Source organism: Mycteria americana, chromosome 1 (genome assembly GCF_035582795.1).
Source record: "Mycteria americana isolate JAX WOST 10 ecotype Jacksonville Zoo and Gardens chromosome 1, USCA_MyAme_1.0, whole genome shotgun sequence".
NCBI classification, from domain to species: Eukaryota; Metazoa; Chordata; class Aves; order Ciconiiformes; family Ciconiidae; genus Mycteria; species Mycteria americana.
This window is the reverse complement of record NC_134365.1, coordinates 44,234,152-44,255,994: the sequence shown is the minus strand read 5'-3', so window position 1 is coordinate 44,255,994 and position 21,843 is coordinate 44,234,152. Positions and strand designations below refer to the sequence as shown.

Sequence of the window (21,843 nt, the reverse complement as noted above, 5' to 3'; positions counted from 1 at the left end):
ATTTCTAATTAAGCTTCTTCCAGATACCAAGTAACATTTAAAACAAACATTCTATAGAGAATCAAAGTAAATCAAAGTGTGAAGTATTTCTCTTTGTGAAACTGCACATTTATATGGGCATCACCAGCAGAGGGAAGGAGATCATGGTACCCATGCGTAATAATTCATCCACGCTTTTCTTCTGGATATGCAGAAATATCTTCTTGTCCTTTTCAATTGTATTGCAAACCTTGATGCCTCTTCCACAGCAGGTAATACGAGGTTGGTGTATTCTTTATTCAGAACACAGTTCCCAGTAAGAATTTATCTGTGTGTTGAAATGCATATACAAATATAAAACCACACACATTCACACATAAGTATTTTTAAAATTGTAATCAGACTGCTGAATGGACAAGAAAAGACTGCGATATACTAAATAAGAGCTTCATTTTCATGTGAGGAAACATCGATTAACTGAGTTCTGTTCAGCTGAGTGGCTTAAAAACTTCTGCCAAGACCCTAAGCTGCTCCTTCTTTTTACTTATTGCAGCCAACCCTGCCAAAAGACCATAAAAATTGATTTTATGTTTCCGGTCTCTCTACACTAGCTGGAAAAGTATAGATTTTCTTCCTAGGTTTCTGACAAACAGAACCTTCCCTTATCTCACACCTTCTCAACTACCACGCTAACCAACGCTGAACATCTTCTGGGCTCTTATATCTGATTTAAGTTATGATTAAGGTAAGAGAACGTTTCAGATGATTGTTAAATCAAACACTGTTTTGTATCTATGGTTTTAAAGGGCCCCTCGCCCGTCAGCATTACAGAGAAGACTATATCCCACTTGCGGTGCCGTGGCGTACGCAGTAAGTGATTATTTTTCACATTTGTTCTGGGGAAGTGTTAGAACTGCACTGTTAGTCTGTGAGCTACCTCTTTAAATTCCAGTATCAATCCTTAAAATGGATTTAGCATCTTTTGCATCAAACATTAATAAGGCTCACTTAAGCACTCTTAATGTGAAGGAAAATTGGGCTTGTATGAAATGGCTACACTGGAACATTTCATGCTTTTGCAAGTGCAGGAGTATGATTATTTCCTACAGTATGTCATTATCTTCTGCCCTGTGGTTCTTTTTTAAATTATCTCTTCTCACTCAAGCTGCCTACACTATGTTTTTAAGCTATATGGTTTCCAATTTATGAATTGCATGCATGCAAATTTTAAGCAACTATACCACAAGCCAAGTAATAGACCACATTAAAGTATATTCCCCTCGGACACTACTAATAGAACTACAATTCCTAAAAGCTTGTAAGAAAAAAAAAGATGCATATTTGACTCTCAAGACATAAAATCAGGTCATTTGTTTCCAAGATAGACAAGAAAATACTATTCTAGACACACGTGGAATCTCCTTACGCTTCTCCTGAGCAGGTTTATTTAAGCATGGCAGGAGATGTCATTGCATATACTCACAAAGCAAATTAGTTTGCTGCCTACTTGTCCTTGTACCCAAAAAACTCCCCCTCCCCTTTTCAGGGTCACTCCTAAAACAATGGCTCGTCTGTAACTAGCCGTCAACCCACCAGGGAAAGGAGTCTCCCCTTGGGTCTACAACTATCATCTTCCGTTTCTTAGGATGAAGTAAGTCGCTCAGACAATAAAGCGGTTTAAACAGCACGTAACAGATTAACACACAACACGGATGGCACACTGCATAGCCGCTCAGAGGATCAATATCGGCGTGGCTGATTAGTAGTCTAGTTGTGGTCTACAACATGTACGTGTAGCTAAAATTACTCTACTGACCTTTGTGCAGAAAATATCATTTCAGAGACAGTGAAATATTGTTGCACTACAGCATTTTGCATTGAGTTTCCAAGGTAATAAACACAGAACTCCTTCTTCTTCACCCACAAATGGCTATTAAATAGGGAAAATAAGACTTGACATCCCCCGGACAATCAAAAGAAATTATTTATTTGGATGCCAACATCTGTCTTGATATTGTGGCCAAGTGCTTTTCTGTGCTCATTTAAGACTCCACTTGGAAAGCTTTTCAGTTACATTTACCTAGAGATTTCTCTCTACCACTTCCCATCTGACAGGAATCACTCAGCTGGGTCTGATGAATAATAGCAAAAGGCAGCTTGTATCAGAGATGATTGAATTACAGATTGTTGAAAGTGCCATAAAGGCTCATTCCAATGACTACATTTAATTTCCTTACTATACTGACTACCAGAAGCCTGTACTCATTTGATATCTTTATTTCAGAAGACTGGAAACAAAAGAAATATTAACGTTCTTTGCCACTTTCTTACTACTCTGCCTCATAGAGTTTGATAGGCGAAATTAACTTTTAAGCAGAGCGCTGATCCCCTATCCATACCGTGCACGCATACGAACCGGACCACAACGTACCCGAAATCAGAGCGAGGCAGGCAGTATTAAATAAGATGAAGGAAATAATGTCCGAGGACACGAAATGAAATTGCACAGAAAGAAAACGCATTAGCTTGACAGCCCTTCTAAGTAATGGAGGAAAGGCTCTTTGTAAATTGATACACAAATGATTAGATTTTGCCCTGCGGGCAGGAGGAGCGGGCAGCGCTCGGGGGCCGGTGCCGGGGGCGGCACGGCCCCCTGCCCCCCGCCGGGACGGACCACCCTGCCGAGGGCGGGGGCACGGCGGCGGCGGCAGCCAGGGGAAAGCCGGAGAAACAAGTTGGCACGGCGGCCGCCTCGGCGCCGGCTCCGGGCAGCAGCGGGGAGGGATGGAGAGCGGGCGGGCGGGCGGAGGGCGCCCCGCTCCCGCAGCCGGGGCGGGGGGCGACGGCGGAGCACCGCGGCAGCGGGGGGCGCGGGCGCCCCCTTTGTCTGAGCCGCCCCCCCGTAACCGCCCCCCCCGCCGGGAGCGCCCCGGGGGCGGGCCCCCGCCCCCCGGCAGCCGCGGGCAGAGCCGCCGGGCAGGCGGCGCCGCCAGCCGCCCCCGGAGCATGTGCTCTGCCCCCCCCCCCCCCCCCCCGCCCGGCGAGTCCCCCCGCCCGAGGCGACGCCGCCCGGGCGCGGCGGCGGGCGGCCCCGAGCGCTGCCTTACCTGGCAACCGGGGCGGGCGCAGCCGTCTCGTCCTGCAGCCTCTCCCCGCGGCGGCACCACGCGCGCCCGGGCCCCTCCCGGGGCGAGGCTGCGGTGCGCGGCGGGGTGCGCGGCGGACCGCCCCCGCGCACGGCAGGCAGGCAGGCTGCCGCTCCCCAGCCCCCTGCGCTCGGCGGGCTGGCGGCGCGCCGGGCGTTAAGTTTCAGCGGCGGCAGCGGCCGCCGGCGGGCAGGGCAGGGCAAGGCAAGGCGGGCAGGGAGGCGGAGGCGGCACGGGGGCTGCGCGGCGCCGGGAGCGCCGCCACACTGCAGCGTCTCTAGGAATCCCTCCCGCGAGAGGCAGCCCATCACCCCCGGCCCGCCGCCCTCATTGGCTAGGGGGCGGGGAGACGGGCTCCGCCAGCCAATCGCCCGGCGCCCAGCATGGGTGGAGCCGCCGCGCCGGCCTCGCCCATCCCGCGGCCGCGCGGTCCCTGTCCGCCCCGTCGGGCGGGGCCGGCAGCGGCAGGCGGGGGAGGAGGAGGAGGAGGAGGAGGAGGAGGATGATGATGAGGAGGAGGAGGAGGAGGATGATGATGATGAGGAGGAGGAGGGCATCCCCGCGCATGGCGGCCAGGGCTGGCACCGCGGCCCCCGGGGCCGCCGCGGGGCCGCCGCCGGGCGGCACGAGGCGCTGTGCCACAGACACAGCGGCCGTCGGGTGACCTGGGCGCCCCGGGCAGGGCGCGGCGCCGGCCCCGGGCCGTCAGGGCGGCGGTGCGGTGGGAAGCGGAGGCGGCGGCGACTCCCGCCAGGCGCTGCCGCTGCCCCCCGGTCCTCGGTCCTGTCAGCGAGCCTGCGGTGCGCGGCCCTCCCGCTGCGGCGGGCCCTTGGGCAGCCCGCCCCGGGCAATCGCGACGGAGCGGTGACTCGTAATTGGCGTCTATGGCTTAGGCGAGAGCAGACCGTATCGCGTGTTCAGGTAAGGACGTGCAAGGGTTAACTTAATTCCCTTGATCCATCGACTCTGAACTGGAGCTTTGATTAACATTGGTCTGCAAAATGTAACTATAACAAATTCAATTAAGGGAAGCACATTTCTTCAACTTTTAATTAGATCTACCCTATTTGTCTAATGTTTAATATAACATAAAACGCTGCTCAGGTTCCAGAGGGAAATGGAAATAGATTTAGATGTAAGTTTAGCTTTTAAAAACACAACAGACTGAAGTTCTTTGTTCCTTAGCATATATATATATCGATAGATAATATATATTATCTATACCCTCAAAGGCACAGGAGGAAAACATAACTTTATCTGCAAAATTGTAAAAATAATCATGCGATATTTATGTAAGCGTTTCCCATAACCTTTAATTGGCCACAGGGTACCAAACATACAGGTTCCAGCCCAGGCTTTGTGCACAGTAGTACAGGATGCTGCTGAATTACAATTCTTCTAAGAAAACTTAAGTAGTTATGTATTCCACAAGCATTTAGTTGGTTTCACTTAGTACAGGAGAATGAAAGTTATCTAAATCATAGCTTAATATGATAAATAGCAAATGTTGGCAAAGAGGGGATCCCCTATGCCACCCTTAGCAGGTAACTGAGAAAGTCAAGAAGCTCCTAGGCACGTCTCAGAGGTGACTTACTATGCCTTCAACAGAACCTCGTCCTGCCATTATCCACCCATGCTTTTGTGGCGGGATTTGCCTCTAAAAATCACATCCCTTTTCCAGTTCAGTTCAAATACACATTTTCTGATCCCATCAGTGCTGGACATGTGCTCTTAGGTCTGTTAGACTCACAATATGAGTCTTTCTTGTATGTGCACGTAAGGTCGTGAGAGGGAAAAGGAATGCAAATACCAGCTCTTGCTGAGCTACGGAAAGGAGGAGCCACCATAAGTTAAACTGCATATGCAGAAGAGGTCACCTGTGCCCAGATTACCGTGTATGATTTTAAAATGTGGCTGTTTTCTCTCTCCCAATACAACAGATGTCAAGGACTCTTTTCTCTAGGATCATTTATCTGGTCAGTTAAAAAACCCACACATTTCAATGCTAATAATTATGAGGACTTGATGCTGTGTTTCTATCAGCCACACAGCCCGAAGTCTGTGGGAGTCTGGCATTTGCAAGGCATGACACATCATACCCTGTCTTAGTATTTGAACAAAGACAAGAAACATCATTTAAGCCCGATGGCCCTCTCTTTAGGGTATAGACAGTAAGGAACAGAAATGCTGCCTAGCAGTAGCCCTGAAGAGTATACCGTCACTTTCTCACTCTCTGACTGTGGTAGTCCATACATGATTATTCTGCTAGATTAAAAAAAAGAAATAAATAAAAACAAAAGGGCAGGTGTGGTAGGGGCTGGGAGGGTGGTGGGAGAGATTTCACCTAATCTTTTCTGAGTTTGGTAATTTGCAATGGAGAAATTGCTGCAAAAGTTGCATTCCTTCTAGCACACATACTTCCTTCAGTGCCTTTCGGGCCCAAAAGCTTGTTCATACAGAAGGGGGTCTCCCGTCCTGTCAGCAAGTTTTATTTCACTGCTGCATCCTCGAGGAAATGGGTCATTACTGTCCAGTCATTATGTTAATTAAACCCAAGGAAGTTGTGAAACTTGAAGGATGACATACATGTCCTGAATGGACAAGGATGTTCTAGAAGAGCTCAGGAGCCATTTGTTGAATGCTTGGAGTGCTAGCCAAATGCTAGCCACTAAACTCATGAAACACAGATCATTGTATTTATTATTATTATTGTTATGTCTTCCACAGTTGTGTTCAGGGAAGAAGAAGGTATCCTATCATGAGAAAAAAAGAAGAAACATGCAAGTCCAGAAGAAATGATGTTCTAAACCCAAGGCCTATATTGTTTTGGTTTTTTAATGTGCATTAGTGCATCAAAAGAGAATTTTAAATAGTGTCTACCATTCAGAAGTTCCATCAGGAATCCTACTAAGTACAAATGAAGAACCAGGCTCTGTTATATCCTTCATATCCCTTGTTTCTAATTTAGACTTTGACTGAGCCAGAGGTACAGCAGCATCTGGGAAGAATCCGAATAAAAAAGCAAGACCAGAAATGATGCAATGTTTGTCTTTGCCATTTTTATTTTTTACTCTCTGTATACTATGACTTCAAGATAAAACCTCAAGATTAGAAAGCAATATGAGCCATAAAAACTGTGTTTTGAAAGTAAAAGACTCCTGCTTGCTCTCTCCATAAAGAAGGAGAAAACCTGGGCCAAAGCCAATGAAACCAAAATATTCTCAGGCCTGTCCTGGCAAGTTTTATGGCATATAAAGAGCAGATACTAGAATGACAGTCACTGAACTGAGGCAAATTCAGGAGCAACAGCAATTGTAGCACATCAAAAACAGCAGTCAGGGCTCTGGCTTTGGGCCCAAGCTGCCATCAGTTTTCTTTTGTACGTCAGCCTTTGTGTGACCAAGTATCACAACCGCCACGATTAGATGTACAGGACGGGAAGTCGGGCAAATCATGAGGGCAAATCAGCGGCAGGTGAATGAGTAAATGATATTGGTGGCAAGTTAATTTACTTGTCAGGCAGAATTTAGAACTGTAAACTAACAGGGATTGAACTGTGACTGTCATGATGAAATTATATACTGACCTTGTGTTGCACAAGATCACAGGTACCTATTTTTAACAGAAAGATTCTTTTACTTTTTTCTTCATTGTCATGTTATTTTATTCCTATTTTTTGTTTGGTTTGGTCTTTACTATCCCCAAGTTTTTCAATTTGCAAGTAGTTTGTATGCCTGAAGACAAAGGAATTGGCTTTTGCTTAGGGAGATGGGAGAAATGAAGTTCCGATTGCATGAGTTCAAGCACACGTTTCTGAAACTTCTTTTAGCAAATGAAACACCCACTCTCGATTGTGGTTTTTTCCCAGTCAACTGGGAATCCAAGGCCTGGTATGTACAGCTGAAAATTAAAAACTTGGAATCCCATTTTAGGGTGCTGTCATCCCACCCTTGATTTCAGTGAAGCTTCCACAGTATATAGTGGGTGATGGTGATGTATTTAGAAGGCACATTCTTAGTCAGGAAGCCAAGCCAGCATCAGGAGAACATGAAAGACATGAAAGCAAAGTGAGAAAGCTAAGTCCCAAAAGTGAGAATTAACCTTCAGTAAAATGAATAAATACTGTACACAACTAACAAAAGCGTCATATGAAGTAGGTCTTTGAAGATGATTTTTGGAGCAATGTGTGAGATTATGAGTTAGATAGAGGGAGTGGAGAACAAGTGTTGGGGTTTTGTTTTGGTTTTAATTCTAGCTAAAAATCAAAGGGTAAAAGCAAAGAACTTGTTAGTCCACTGACTGATGTTTGTCTTAATGTGTCATTTGATTTCATTGTTTTCTTGTGTTTGATCTGTACACATCTGCTGCTGCTTCTAAGTTGTTTAGGCAGAGATGGTCTCTTTTAATCTGCATTTGTATAGCAGCTAACACAGAGAGCTCCTACACTGCGCCCAGGGCTCCTGGACGCTGCAGCAGCATAAGTGAAAATGAAAACAGAAATACTCTGTTAGGAGGGAGTGTTCAAGTGTAGTCAAACCAACCTGCATATGTTTTGCACAGATGTCAGCTGTGTCATGCAAGGACAGATCTGAGTCAGTGTCAGTCTGTTCCCCTGTAGATGGTGCCCCTAGTTCAGGGGTCTTCTTTTGGGTTGACGACTCTGCATCCCTAATCTTCCTCTTCGTTGAACAGCAGTTATCTCCAAAGTGATGCTCAGGGTGGTACTCCAGAAAAACAGCGTTTTCAGTGCGGGTAGGATGAACTGGACTGAAGTCCTGGTTTTCTTTTCAGGCAGAATCTACTATATAAAATGACAAACTACTGAACTGTAGCTTCCAGAGTGCCCGGATATTGTCAGTCGTCAATCCTACCCTATGGTGGTAAGCATTAATTATGGCTTCCCCAGTGTAAAATTTCTAATCACTGGTGAGCATATGCATCATATGAATGACTGTGTAATAAAAAGAATGGAAAGAAGGACTTCTAATTTAATTTTGTGGAGCTGACCTTCACAAAGCAGGAGGAAGAGCTGTGTAATGGCAGTCAGTGTTACCTCTGAGGAAAGGGTTGAGATTTAAACAAGGTCTTTTCAAATGGATACGCATGATTGTCACCATGTGCATAAGAAGTGTCCTTGTCATTCCATTGTCTCCAATACAAATAGGGATAACTCTTGTTTGGAGAGACTCAAATGAATTGCCTGTGTAAGTGCAAAATATGCTTAAATTTACACCAACCTGAGAGTGGAGTGAGGGTGAATATATGTATTAGAATATATTACTGGAATGTCGGTAAAACCTTAGACTTCAGGCTTCCTGAATTTCATGTCTCTAATTTGAGATGTCCACAAAACCTTCAGCATGCAGCAGACATATAACAAAGATCGCCCAAAAAGTCAGCCCAGCCATGAAGCGTGGCAAGTGCTACCATGTAGCTATGCAGAGTAGGCCAAGAACATCCGTGTGAAGAAAAAATGGGATAGAGTTACTAGAGTCAAAAAACAGTTAATGCATTTTAAATTTCAGAAAATACTTTTGAATATTAGTAGCCTGATAAATAAATTCTCAAGGGAGTTTGTTTTCATTTAGCTCACGCAGTCATTTCATTCAAAGGCACAGTAAAATTACCCTAGTATTTATATTTAAAATGCCAAACCATAGAGGTGTCAGGATTTTTTTTTTACAGTAGTCCCCATTTCATAATATTTTCTGTCCTTTTTTAAAAATGTATTTATTTCTCTTACAGAAATGCAGTCACTGTACAATTCTGATGTTTAGACTACTGTTGGGCCTAAAAGCTTGCAAAACACATGGCTAAATGAACTGGAAATTATATGTCATTAATATAATTAGGAGAGAAGAATTTTTAATTTCGCTTTATTCCTAGCTATGTTTTAGCCAGTATGCAATATGGTAAACTAGTTACCTCTGGCAATTGTGTCTGTCAGCAGCACCATTTTGTTTGCAACCTAAAGGGCTTGGTTTGTTTCCCGTATTGCTTTTTATATAGCATATGCCATAGCCTTCAAATTACATGAGTATAAGAAGGGAATAGAGCTCTCTGACTGTAACAATGTTGTTAAGATGATAAGGTCAGTGGTAATGTCTCTTCTCCAAACCTTGATAGATATTTATCCAAGTCAAAGCTGAATTTTTAATCATTACGATATGTTAATGTAAAAAAAAAGACTTTCTTGTTTTTTAAAAACTTAGGCAAACTAAAAATAAATCCTACCCAGTGAACCTAATTCTTCTCGCAGTTACACAGGTATAAATCTGTAGTAAGACCTGCTGTCTTAAAAAGCACAGTTTCCACGACTGCTGTCTTCTATAAATCAAGCTATCTTAGAGACCTAAAGAAGTTAATGTAGCAATGCATAATTTTAATTCAAGTCCTGAGTTTAAGTATGAAGTTTTAAGGGAACAGAGACTCCAGTTGCACACTGGGGACATAGTTTCTTCTTTGCTCAATAGTTCTTACTTAGTCTGGGGCAAGATCACCTTCCCCAGCTGCTCATAAATCTGTGAATGAGAATCCCCTATCACCTTCCTAGTTTTTTGCTTTTGACCTCTTTAGTTGCCAGTCCTCTTACATCCCTTCTTTGTTCTTCCTGTTCATCTGAGAATATATTTTGTGATAACATTGCCAATCCTAAGTGAGAAATGATCTTGACAATCGCAATCATCCTCTTCACCCTTGACATTAGGCCCTTGACAAAAGATTGTTCCTTTTCTCTTAGGGATGGAGGTAAAGGCTGCAGTCAGAATTATGACTGATGATGAAGTACAATAATAGATTGTTCCCTGCTGAGGAATGGAAAACTCACTAAGTCGTTGGTTTGGTGTTAATTCTTGTTTGTGTGTGAACAGGAGTAACTAGTCAGGAATGTTATTTAATGGATAGAATTAAAAATAAAAAGAAAAGAATGAAAACAGTCTAAAAAGCAATTTAGGACAGAGATGATAAAGTATAAAGATTCTCATCACTAGAAGCTCATCCTTGCCCACACTGAAACTGGACTAAGAGCTTGCTAGCTTAAGCTCAGTAATTTGATCCTAGGGAAAAGTTCAGCCCAGAGGAGTGTTTGGTACTAATTAGTTTAAGGATTTTGGCCAATATCTTCTTGTCCTTAAGTGTGGATTTTCAAAGAAATGGTGATTTCATATGGTCTTTGATGTTGGAACTCTAAATTAAAATGTTCTTTCTAAAGATGAGAGCCTAGATTAAGTTATTCGAAGACTTACAGTGGACTCCTCCATGCCTTAGCTTTCTTCCTTCTACTGGTATCTATAACCCACACTTTCCCCACCATAATCACAGGAAGGCATTATAATCATTATTCCTTCATAAATATGAAGGTATCTGCAGAATAACCTCAGGGATTTATTAGAGCCACAGTCATTCCTCCTAAGTTTAAAAAGGCCTGTTCAATACTAACGTTTTTCATTAACTAAGTCTTCACTTTGGCTTTCCCTCTGAAAGTTATTAAGCTTTATCTCTGACCAAATTGATTTTTTTTAAGGAAACTGGTCATGCCATTTTTGTCTTACAGGGGTTCATAAAAATGTCAACGTTTGACTTTTTCCAAAAGATTTATATTAGTTTGCCTTCCCTTGTACTCTAATTTAAATAGGACTTGTTTGATTTTTCCTGCAGTCACTTCTCCTAAAAAAAACTTGACTGTTTTCTTTGAGGAATAAAGGTTATTTGCTGAAGTTATTTACAGTTTAATTGCCAGTTTAATTACAATCTAATGTCTCGTTTACTGTGACACACTCTCCTCTGCAGGCTGAGCTGCGATAGATTACGGGAGTCACAATGGCAATAGATTCACCTTTGTCCAGAGTTGGGCAGTCTCATGCTGTTGTCAGCAGAGCAGCCCTCAAAAACGGCACCAACCCTCTAGTGATGATCAGAACTTGAAGAATGTTCTGACCAAACATACTGTGGGTATTTCAATATTGTTGCGTTTTCGCACTCCCAGATTTTGCCACGGACTCATAGTCCACTGGCTTTCTGTACTGCCTATATGTTCATGAAGGCATTCGGGGGCTGTCCTAGAAAAGGCATCTCATAGCATGAGTACAGAGACTAGCTGATGCTTTTGGCATGTTTTGGCTTTCTTCACTATGGATGCTATCATACTATGTCTGGGGAGCTTATAGTCCTCCAAAAGGATCCCAGCAACTTACATACCCTTATGCAAGGACCTCTAACCCTATCTGCCATACTACAAAGAGCTGTATTAGTAGTATGCAGACCATCCATTTGGGGTTCTGTTTCTATTTCTGGTGCTGGTTAGAGAACTACATGAGAACAAAGATTTGTTGTATCCAGGTGCTAAATTTCATAGTCAGGAGGGTTTACTGCTAATAACATGTAGTCATGGATTTATAAAATAACTTAGATTGGGAGGGACCTTTAGGGGTCATCTGCTCCAAGCACATGCTCAAAGCAGATCCAGATAGAACAGGTTCCTCAGGGCTTTGCTCAGGCAAGTTCTGAGTGTCTGGAAGGATGAAGGTTCCATAACCATCTAGGTGGCCCTCCACTAGCCTCATCCAAGATGTCAGTGTCTTCCTTGTACTGCAATGCCCGAAACTGACATAGCGCTCCAGATGTGGTCTTACAAGTACTGAATAGAAAGAGTCCCTTGACCTGCTGGCTTTTCTCTTGCTTGCTGATACAGCCAAGGATGTAGTTGGCCTTCTTTCCTGCAAGGACACACTGCTGATTCATGTTCATGGTTCAGAGTCACAGCTAGAAATTGAAGAACCGAAAGGCTGTGCATGTGCCTGCCCATCCTTGATTAGAACCAGCGAAAAATGGGGCAGCTTCCCACACCTGCTTCATGAAATCGGTGTCAGGGAGGCCATGACCTCTGAGGGGCGTGAGCCGACCTCAGCCATGAGCCGACCTCTGAGGGGCCATGACCATCCCTCCTGTTACAGAGCTGTATCTCCTAGGATGATGATCACCTGGTGATATGGACACCATTTATGGCTCTGAAAAGTTAGGGAAGCTCTATAATGCCTGGCTCTGGAGGAGTATAGAGATTCCTCTGAAACCATTCAGTCATGGATGATATAGAGGAGGGCTGTGTGCATGTCTGTGATCTTGACAGAAGATTCTCCTAGCTCAAACTAATGACCAAGAATGACTAAACTTGAAGGGGTAATGACTTCCTTTTTAGATCAGGAGCTTCAGAGGAGTATGCCAAACACTGGGCAAATGTGATTATTCTTGTCCTGAAATTCACTGTCATCCTGAAAACCTGCTTTCAGCTGTTCCAGGCCTGGAGAGGGATGTTGTTCCACTAGCTGGAATTAATTTCATTTGTTCAAAGTTGCCAGACAGCAATGGGTAGACTGCACTCAGATGTAGCTATGACCCTGTCTACCCTGGTAGGAGGTTAGGACTTGCTTAACAGAATCTGTCCTGGTTCTCCTGGTGGATGAATTGAAATGAATGACGACTCACAGGCAGGATGTCTGCAGAGCAAATTTAGGGTGCCTGTGATGCGCTGTGGGCTTTGGGAAACAGAAAGCATGCATGTATTTGGGACAATTACAGCGTGTGTTTGAAACAGATATTGAGTGTCAATAAATGCAAAATAATGGTCTACAATGATCTATAACTACTAAGATTTTGTAGTCGGGGAAACCAATGTGGGACACAATGTGCCTCCTTGATGCATTCCACAGATTGCAGCAATGTGGATGCAGCTGGTGCACGCACCTTGGATGGAAACTTCAGTGTGCGTCAAGGTGCTGCTTCCAAGGACAGTACAGACTTAGTCCATGAACCACCTTTGCAAAAGTATATGTAGCATGTATATGCAACTCTTCTTGTAGTCCGTGAATCACTTTTGCAAAAAAATATATAGTATATATATACAACTCTTGTTGTAGATCTAGATCTATGCTTACGTTTTTCATGTGCATTCATGTAATCCAACCTTGGAATAGGTATCTCAGCACCTTTTCGTTGCTTGCTCTTTCTACCTTCTGATCATACATTGGAAACTTCCTTTCCCAGCTGTCAGGCACAGATTCATACAGACATGGGAGGACGGTACCTATATTTTCTACAATGTAGTGTTATGATCTCTATGCCTTCTAATATGCTTACCTCTACTACAGCAGTAGGAAAGCTAGTATAGCAGTAGTAAAGCTAGTATAGAGTAGTTAAGCTAGTATAGCAGTAGTAAAAATAAAATAGAAAATGAATATAAATTAAAATAAAATATTATATTTTGTAAAGTAAAACAAAAATAGTGTATAAAGTAAAATAAAATAGTAAAGTAACAAAGCTAGTATAGCAGTAATAGAATAGTATAAAGTATATATACCATAGCACTATAGTATAAAGTAAATAAAATAGTAAAGCTAGTCTAGCAGTAGTAAAGCTAGTAGTAAAGCTAGCATAGCAATGAAGAGACTAGTCTCTTGGCATGGAGAACATACTCAAAGTTTGAAGTTTATTTTGGAATTGGACAGGGTTTTGTGCTGTCTGGAAAAAGATGAAAAGGGCTCTTCCCAATATTATTTTTAACTTCAAGGGGTTGCTGGAATACCCTGAAGCAACCTTAAAATATGCAAGAGTCTTTCACTTTCTAGAACTGTGTTTTTAATACAATTTCAGTAACAGTTCCTTCTATAGTACTTTTCCTCCAGAAAACTGTGTATATTTATTCTTCCAGTTAACAAATATATCAAATTCATTCTTCCATGATAGAAAGTATAACAGAGTAATGTTTGCCTTCAGTTCATACGACTTGAGCCAGAGCTGGAGAGTTGGCTGAATTAGAACTCTCCTAATAAGCCACAGAGAAGTCACTAATATCATGATCAACATAATCTCTGCAGCTCTTGCTGGAACCATCAGCACTATCTTGGATCAAATATTCTTACTATTTGTCATCAATATCCTCTGCCTCAGGATGTCATTTCTAAGGTGATTTTTCTCATCTTTTTTTTTTTTTTTTTCATTTTTGGTTTCTTATCTCGACTTCTTTATCTTTGCCATAATATTTACAATGTTCCACACAGGAACTGTAATTAAACTTTTTTTTGCTCTGTGCCTTCAGCCTCTAATGCACTGTATAATGTTATAGTCCTAAAGTAGAAGAGTCAGAGTCCACTAATGTAAACTTCTGGGAAGGTTTCCAGAAGTACATTCTGATTTGAATCATGTAATCAATTGCACTGACATACGACTATGCTGATAATGGTGTACCAAGATCTCTCTGCAGATATCATGGGAAACTGGGACTTTTGTGACTTAGAAATTGTAAAATGGAGCTCTTGGTGAAAGAACCCAGGTAGTCTGACGTCTGAGGATGCTTATGACCAGTTCTCTTTCCACTTCTTCATAACTGAACCCATATCTGGTTTTAATTCTTATGTAAATATGTGTATTATCATTTAAATGAAGGTAATTCAGGTACGTTCTGGCTTTTGTTCTTCATAGTGTAAGAGATATGTTTGGCTGTGGGAGTACAGGGGTTTTGCTTGTGTTTTTTTTAATTTAATTTCCATGTCTTGTTTGTATTTAACTGTATCACTTTACTGCCAGTTCTCTAAAGTTCTTCCTCCATTTTTCCTTTCCTAACACCACGTGTAATATTTAAATTGCATTTGAACTAGACATCCTGTATGTGACTCACTCTATACAGATTGCATTATTTAGCGTAAATTTTCCATTGCTAAACTCCTCAAAAATCCATTGCTTACAAGATGACTGACAGTTTTGGGACATGTCCTTACTGTTTTCTGTTTGGACATTTTAATGGTCTCAAGGCGGGTTTAATAGAACCTACACTTTTCCAATTAGAACTAATTTAGGAGTGTGAAGCTAGTTTGATCTTTGACTATCCTAACTTCTCAGATTCCAACCTTTTAGTTAAATGCCTTAATTGGCTTCTGGTTCTTTACATATTCATTTGATGGCATTGACCCCAAGAAGAGTGGGGGTCACTTGAACATGCTATTCTAGCCTAATTTAATGTCAGCCTGTATGGCTACTCAGAAGCTGCTGAACCTCAGCTTCCTTTCTAGAAATTGCCTTTATATGTTTTGGTATGCCCTTGACAGATACTGTTAATGCATCATTCAGCTTTAAACCAATGCTTACACTAAAAAGAGAATAAATTTTACATCTGTATAGTTATACTTTGCTTTAAAGCAAATTTACTGCTTTTTCTTAACATCCAAAGAAACTCAAATGTAGATAGGCAGAAAACCATTGCTCGTGGCAGCAAAAAGCTCTATGTTTCTAAAAATGGTTTCGCTTGTTTTCACATCTCGAGGATTCAGGTTGTCTGTTACCTTGGCAGAACCAGTTTGGTGTTAAAACTAAGGAAGAGTTGGAACCTGTGTTCCAGACACAGAGATGTGTGCTTAGAGAAAGGCCATCATGCAGTGGGAAAAAGCCACAGTTTTACACAGGGTCAAATTTACCTAAGAATGGAGATCCACAGTGCTCTTATTGATGCTCAGTCTCTAATGAATTGAAGAAAGATGGCTGATCTGAAAACGGCAGATTCCCAGTGGAACTGCACTGGAAATGCAAGGTGGTAGGGAAGTGGAGGAGGGCACACTGTAGATTCCCGTTTCCATACTATGGCTGTGTCTGTGCCAGGATGCCCTGACTCTAGCACAGTTTTGTCGAGGTTGGGTTTGTGGGGTGTAGGCAGGGCTCCAGGTGATACAACATCCTGTTGCTTCTGGGCTTGGGAGAGTAAGTCTAACCCCACTCCATCGCCCAGCGTCTTGGGAAGAAGCTTAGAGATCGCATTCACATCAGGGCTGTGCCCTCCTCAAACCGTATCTGCCATAATGGCTATAACATGAATACCAATCAGAAAAGATTCAGTTTTAAAAACTGATTTGCATGAAGCCTCTCCCAGCAGCTGTCAGTAGCTCCTAGGTTGGGCTCGAACCGCATAACATCCTGCTCATATACTAACTCTCCGATGTTTTCTGTTATTAAAATGCCAGTCATATTATATCACTAGAACACGTTTAGCATAACTGTTTTGCATTGGCATCCATATGTTTCTAATGTTTGTTCTGCGTATCCCCTTCTCTCTGATTCCACCATGATTTCAGTCTTCTTTTCTACCATTTTTGTTTTTCAATAATTCGTAGCTTGTAGTTTGAAAGTCAGTCTGCTTATCTTTTAAAGCAGATCTCTTTCTTTTTCAAATCAGAAGAAGAAATGGCAGAATCAATGTAATGTAGCTGGGATTTAAGTAATTGGATATATATTTACAGAATTCAGATGCTCTCTTTTCACAGTCAAAATTTGCAAGCCAGTTTAATAATGACTGTCCCCCAAAACATGCATGCTATCATTGCAGAAAACAAGTTGTTTTGAAAACAAGTTATGTGGAATGATGTAACATGACATGAGTCATGCAGTTTAAACAACATTCCAAATTAAAATTAATATACTACATTTAATTTATTTGTTATATTTCAAATGCACGGTTTTTAAAAAATGGTATGCATTGGTATTGTAATTTACTCATAGTAAAACAGAAAATGTAAATAAAAATTTTGCTTCAGTCAACTCAATTTCTCTTTACATTGAGCAGTCTTCCTAGCTCCACTCTGAGCCTCAGGATTTAATGAAGATTTCAGATTTATTTTTTACTTGGTTTACATTTGTGACTAGCTTAAAAACATTATGCAGTAAAGCCTGAAAAAAACAGGACCCAAGTGTCAAATAACACAGGAGCAAGTATGATCCACAAATTCTTTTTTTTTTTTTAATTTCATTTTGAAGCCAGTCTTTTGGGATTTAGGGTTTGATATCTTTTGTTTGAATAGTTGCAGTTGGCAAAACTAAAGATCCTCAAATCCTCTGCAGTCAAGTCTCAATGCCAATACACAGGAATTTACATTTACTGAACTATTAACAAATCATTATTAGAAAGGAAAGGAAAGATGAACAAAAAATCATTTGACCTTATATGACCGCTCCAAAGACACAAAATACCTTTTTCCTGCTCTCATATTCATTATTTTAAGGTAAACACTGAACAGCCAGTGTTCTAAGATCCTTAGTAAAAGCTACAGCAGCTTCTAAACAAAACAGAGGACTAATAGAAAGTAGTAGCAATAGTAGCATCTTCCTTGAACAATCAGAAAACTGCTTCACTCTTCCCAAAATACTATCCTGTACAGGTAAAACTAATAGTACAGAACAGGTACCTCAGATTGAATCCCTGTCTAAAACCAAAAAAAAAGGATTTCATCTGATAATCATCAAGATGACTATATATATTCTGGAAATTTCCCAGGAGGCCTTCCCAGGGGACACCTTATCCTCTACGGTAGCATCATCATCTCACTAACATGCACTGGATTTGCTTAGGTGCAGCAGCTTCTTTGTGTAATTTAGTAGTTTGGCATGAACGTGCCACACATTCTGGTATATGCTGAACTGATGGGACTGCTTGATATGAAAAGATAAATTTTTTAGCTCAAATGCACACCAGAAGGCTCATTTTTATGTTTGTGTCAACTGCTTTCGCATAAGATTTTCTTCTATACCTTTCCTGTTACATCTCATTAAATATGTCTGCTTTCTGGTGGTTTAGAACTCCGGAGTGTTTCCTGGTTTAAGGTTTTCTGCATTGGTTCAATGACCTGTTCTGCTTCTTAACTATTTGGGTTATCATCATGTTTATTGGGTCTAGAATTCATACGCTCCTAAGGAGTCTACACAGAATGTGTAAAAACCAATTGACCAAGACCATAGGTGTTTTCATATTCTTGGGTTTGCACATATCCATAACGGTTCTTAACCTCTTGGCCTTTGTGATTCCTGTGCAATCATTTCACTTGGCCACAAGTTATCTGTCAGTTGAACGGGACCCTGCCCATCTCCTGGTGGTAGAAGAATCCCTCACGCTTGTTCTACAATGGTTGTTCAGGTCATGTCACTAGTTGCAGTTGAAGTGGGACGTGGCTCCAGTCCTGCAGACTTTACAAGAAGCCAGTTTGACATCAAACCCATGAGATCTCACAGCTGGAAGACAGGCAAGATTAGACATTTAGACTATTTTGTATCTGAATAAAGTGGGAGAGATGAAAAAAGCTCTAGTGTCTTTTGGTATTGTCCTTCTTCACTCTAAGCAAATTATATTACCTCATGGTTAACAAATTTAACCTCTTTAGCTCAGAGACTGCTGGAATGCACGTTTCTTCTCTCAAATGAGGTGATTTGCTCAAAAGAGTAAGTAAGTCTGTTATTCTGAGGAAAACAAACGCATCAGCACAACTGCTCAAAGGAGCAAAGCGGGAGGTTTGTCTCCTTGATGAACGATTTTGAAACTTTTGGACAAAACAATGTCAGTGCAATAAAAAAGAATCCTGCTCTGCCTGAGGGCAGTATAGAAAACAAAAGGGCGCTTACATAAATAAACTTTACTTCAGAAAGTGTAAAAGGAAAAAGGTGAGGAGAAAGGCAGAAGAGAAAGCTTTGCTGGCTACAATAGGCATCAAGGGTCTTGATCCTAAACTGGGCTTTGATGGTTTTCTGGCTATAAGTGCAGCTTTCTGGATTCAAAACTGACTTTGATAACTCAGTGAATTAATAAACAGCTCCTTCTCTGATCTGGTGCTCACTGGTGAGCAGAAAGTCTATTGGCCTTGTAATTGTAAGCAGGACAGACATCCAACCAGGAATGCTTTGGAGATATTTTTAAAAGGGAAGACAAGTTTTTGTTTCCCTTCCAAATAGGACTTTATTTTGGCTTATCTACCTTTTTCTCTGATACCCTGCCATTCTCTTCTTTTTTACCCTTCCCATTTGTCTTCTTTTAAATAGTCTTTCTCTAGTGTAGCTCCCCAAAATATTCTTGATTCACTGATGTTGGCAGAAAATGCCAATCTGTTTTAAATCAAATTCTATAGGAATATATTTGTTTCAATGAAACTACAGCTGAAAGTAATTATGGGCTCCAATTTGGAATCCCTGTAACAAAATTAAAATTAAAAAATCCCGGGAGCTCTTCTAGCTACTAGGTTTTAAGTTAGTGGCGGTCGCTTGGGAATTGAGGCTGCAAGTTCAAGTCCCTGTTCCATCCAATTTGGAGCTGGAATTGGAACTGAAAATTGGATCTGGGTCATCTGCATTTCAGGCAAGTGTCCTGCTCAGCAAGCCAAGAAGTCAGCATCCCTTATCCAACAAACATTTTTTCATTTAAACAAATCCTGAATGGGAGGGATTCAGCTTTTTCCATGCTATGCAGAGGAGGCACTTGTACCCGGCCCCCCATGCTTCTCTGCCTGTCCTAAGCCACGTGGCAGTGCCAGGAACAGACTCTCAGTTTCAATAGACCCATTCCTTTCCAGTAAGTGAATGACATCAAAAGCCTTGCTAAACAGGATTTTTATACTCCAGCTGGCACGTCTGTGGAGCTCTGGGCCGTCACTCACCCTGGCACTGCAGAGATACTCTATCTGGTCCCAGAGATGGAGCCAGGAAACATGGAGAGGGAACTGGGGAGATGCAGGCTCCCCACTCCCCCTTGATGCCTACCCCAGTCACAGCCCTACCCTCCATTCCCAGGTCCAAGGCTGGGAAATAGAGGAGGGAAAGAAGACAGAGGACTTGTACCCAGATAGCAGGGGCGGCAGAACTTTCCGGAAGCAGTTTTTCTTTTCTTAAGGGCAAAGGCTGGTAAATGGAAATTTAGAAGTTCGTCATCTATTTGAAATATTGAACTCTTGGGTTTACTTCATTCTCTCCCTGGATTTACAAGTGTGAGCTGTTTTCATTCAAACTAAAATAAAAAGCCCAGGCAAACCGGCACGTGTGGCAACCAGCTTCTTCCTATCTCATATAGGCCTATTACGAAGGCCTATTTTAACTTTCCTTTTTCTCCCAAAAGACATGTTAAACTCAGTTTTTAAGGGCTTTACGGTATAATCAAACCAGCTCAGCACAGCAGGCATTCGCATCTTTTTCTCATATTATTATAAAGTCTGCTTTCAAGTGTGTTTGTACCCCATTGCATTTTGGGAATTCTGGAGATTATAAATAAAAGCATCTTCTTTTCTTGAAAGAACCTCCTGGCAGGTTCTTTCAAAAAAAGCTTCTCTGCACAACATTAGAGAATGCAGTGTAAAGTTCACTGTTATAGGAAAAATGTTCCTCCCACTTATCAAAGAATTATTTTAGGCACATTATTATAAGACATACCTTTAAAAGGTTGACTGTTTAAAAAGCACAGCAAAACCCTTTGTCTTCTCAATATATATGTTTGCTTTGCCACTTACAGACTATAACTTCATCATTTTGTGGCTTGTTTGCTTATTGCATGTATTTTCTAAAAGCACACAGATCAACCTGCAAACACCATTTGTTCACATATGGGCATGACCTTATCACAAAGTGCCCAGATGGATATAGGCAGGTAGAAAGAGAGCTATGTGGAAAGCAGAGATTTTCATTTGCACTTTCTGACAAGTCTTTCTGGGAGATGGGAAGGGATTTGCTTAGTCCTTCTTCAGTGAAGGTTGGATTCATACTCTCAAGCAAATTCAATGGAAAATTCATATTAGGACTGCCAGCTTTGTCTGTTGTGTGAAACGACAGATTTGTATGCAAATAAGACCATTAGGATTTCAGAGAAAATACTGCTGATTCAAGTCATTTAGTTAAAAGAAAAGTTTTCAGCTAACTCTGAGATGTTATGCAATGCTTCGTGGAGGGTTGGTTATATAGCACTCAGAAACTCAGAGAGTTCCAGAAAAAGGTCCACCCAAATGTAAGAGATAATGACATATTCAAAATGTCAGCTAACTGGTTATACAAGCCACTTTTATCTGAGGTTTTTAAATGTATGACAGGTGTCTTCTCTCCCACATTCCCACATCAGAATGAAGAAGATCAGAAGGGAAAATGGGAATTAATCATAATTGCTGCTGCAATGAAAAGATGGTGACCAACGGCCTTCTTCATTGATGAGAACAATAACGTTTTCCATGGATAAAATATGTACTTTCAGGAATGTGGCTCACAAACAGAAAATCAATAGGCAGAAAGTTCAAATTCTGCTGCTTGTGTACTAAATGTTTACTGACCAAAATAAGAGCTTAATAGGCAGATCTGTGATCTACTGAGTTTTACAATACTTTGCAGTTTGAATCTGGTGTAGAAGTAGCCCAGCTGGAATTGAGACTTACTATGCACACCCACTGTGTAGTTTCACAAACTAACAAGAGAAAATGAGTTTTTTGAAAAACATGGGAAATGGTAGTTTATAAAAAGAATGCTTCTTTCTGTGAAGAAATGGGCTCCCAATTATTTTCAGAGCTGATTTCAGCAGGAAATTCAACACATCACACGCATCAGCGGGGAAGAAAAAGCATGACCATGGCTCTTGGTACACAAATGTTTCTAAAGAACCTCTTCTTAAAGAATTTGACCCCCAGGATCAAACTGTAGGACAGTTTTTAGAACAGCTACATCTTAATTCAGTAAATATTTGTCTTTACTCCTGCTATATAAATGCATGTTCGTGTTTTAGCTCTTGCCAAATGCCATTGAATTAAATTAAAAATATATAGGCTGTTATTTTTCAGAATCAGTGACTTCACAGAACATTACAACAGGAACTCAAAGAACCCATTGTGTTCTGTTTTAATTTTATAATATTCTGGTTAATAATGTCTATTAAAACATCCATTAAAAGACCATC

At 41.6% G+C, this 21,843-nt stretch overlaps 1 protein-coding gene and 1 long non-coding RNA gene across 12 annotated transcripts in view; one reads left to right on the top strand and one right to left on the bottom strand.

Moving 5' to 3' along the window:
• Positions 1 to 3,441, bottom strand: part of SYT1 (synaptotagmin 1) — a 360,596-nt gene extending 357,155 nt beyond the window's left edge. For 10 of the 11 annotated variants that reach the window (XM_075496130.1, XM_075496083.1, XM_075496101.1 and 7 more), the window contains exon 1: positions 3,087 to 3,441. The gene's annotated coding sequence lies outside the window, so the exon portion shown is untranslated. The remainder of the gene's footprint in view (positions 1 to 3,086) is intronic. The other variant, XM_075496184.1, reaches the window with a different exon arrangement.
• A 224-nt stretch (positions 3,442 to 3,665) lies between these two features.
• LOC142404631 (uncharacterized) lies at positions 3,666 to 6,422 on the top strand. Its single transcript, XR_012773922.1, has 2 exons — positions 3,666 to 4,046; positions 5,853 to 6,422. It is a non-coding gene; the product is annotated as an uncharacterized LOC142404631 (long non-coding RNA).
• Positions 6,423 to 21,843: the final 15,421 nt, after the last annotated feature.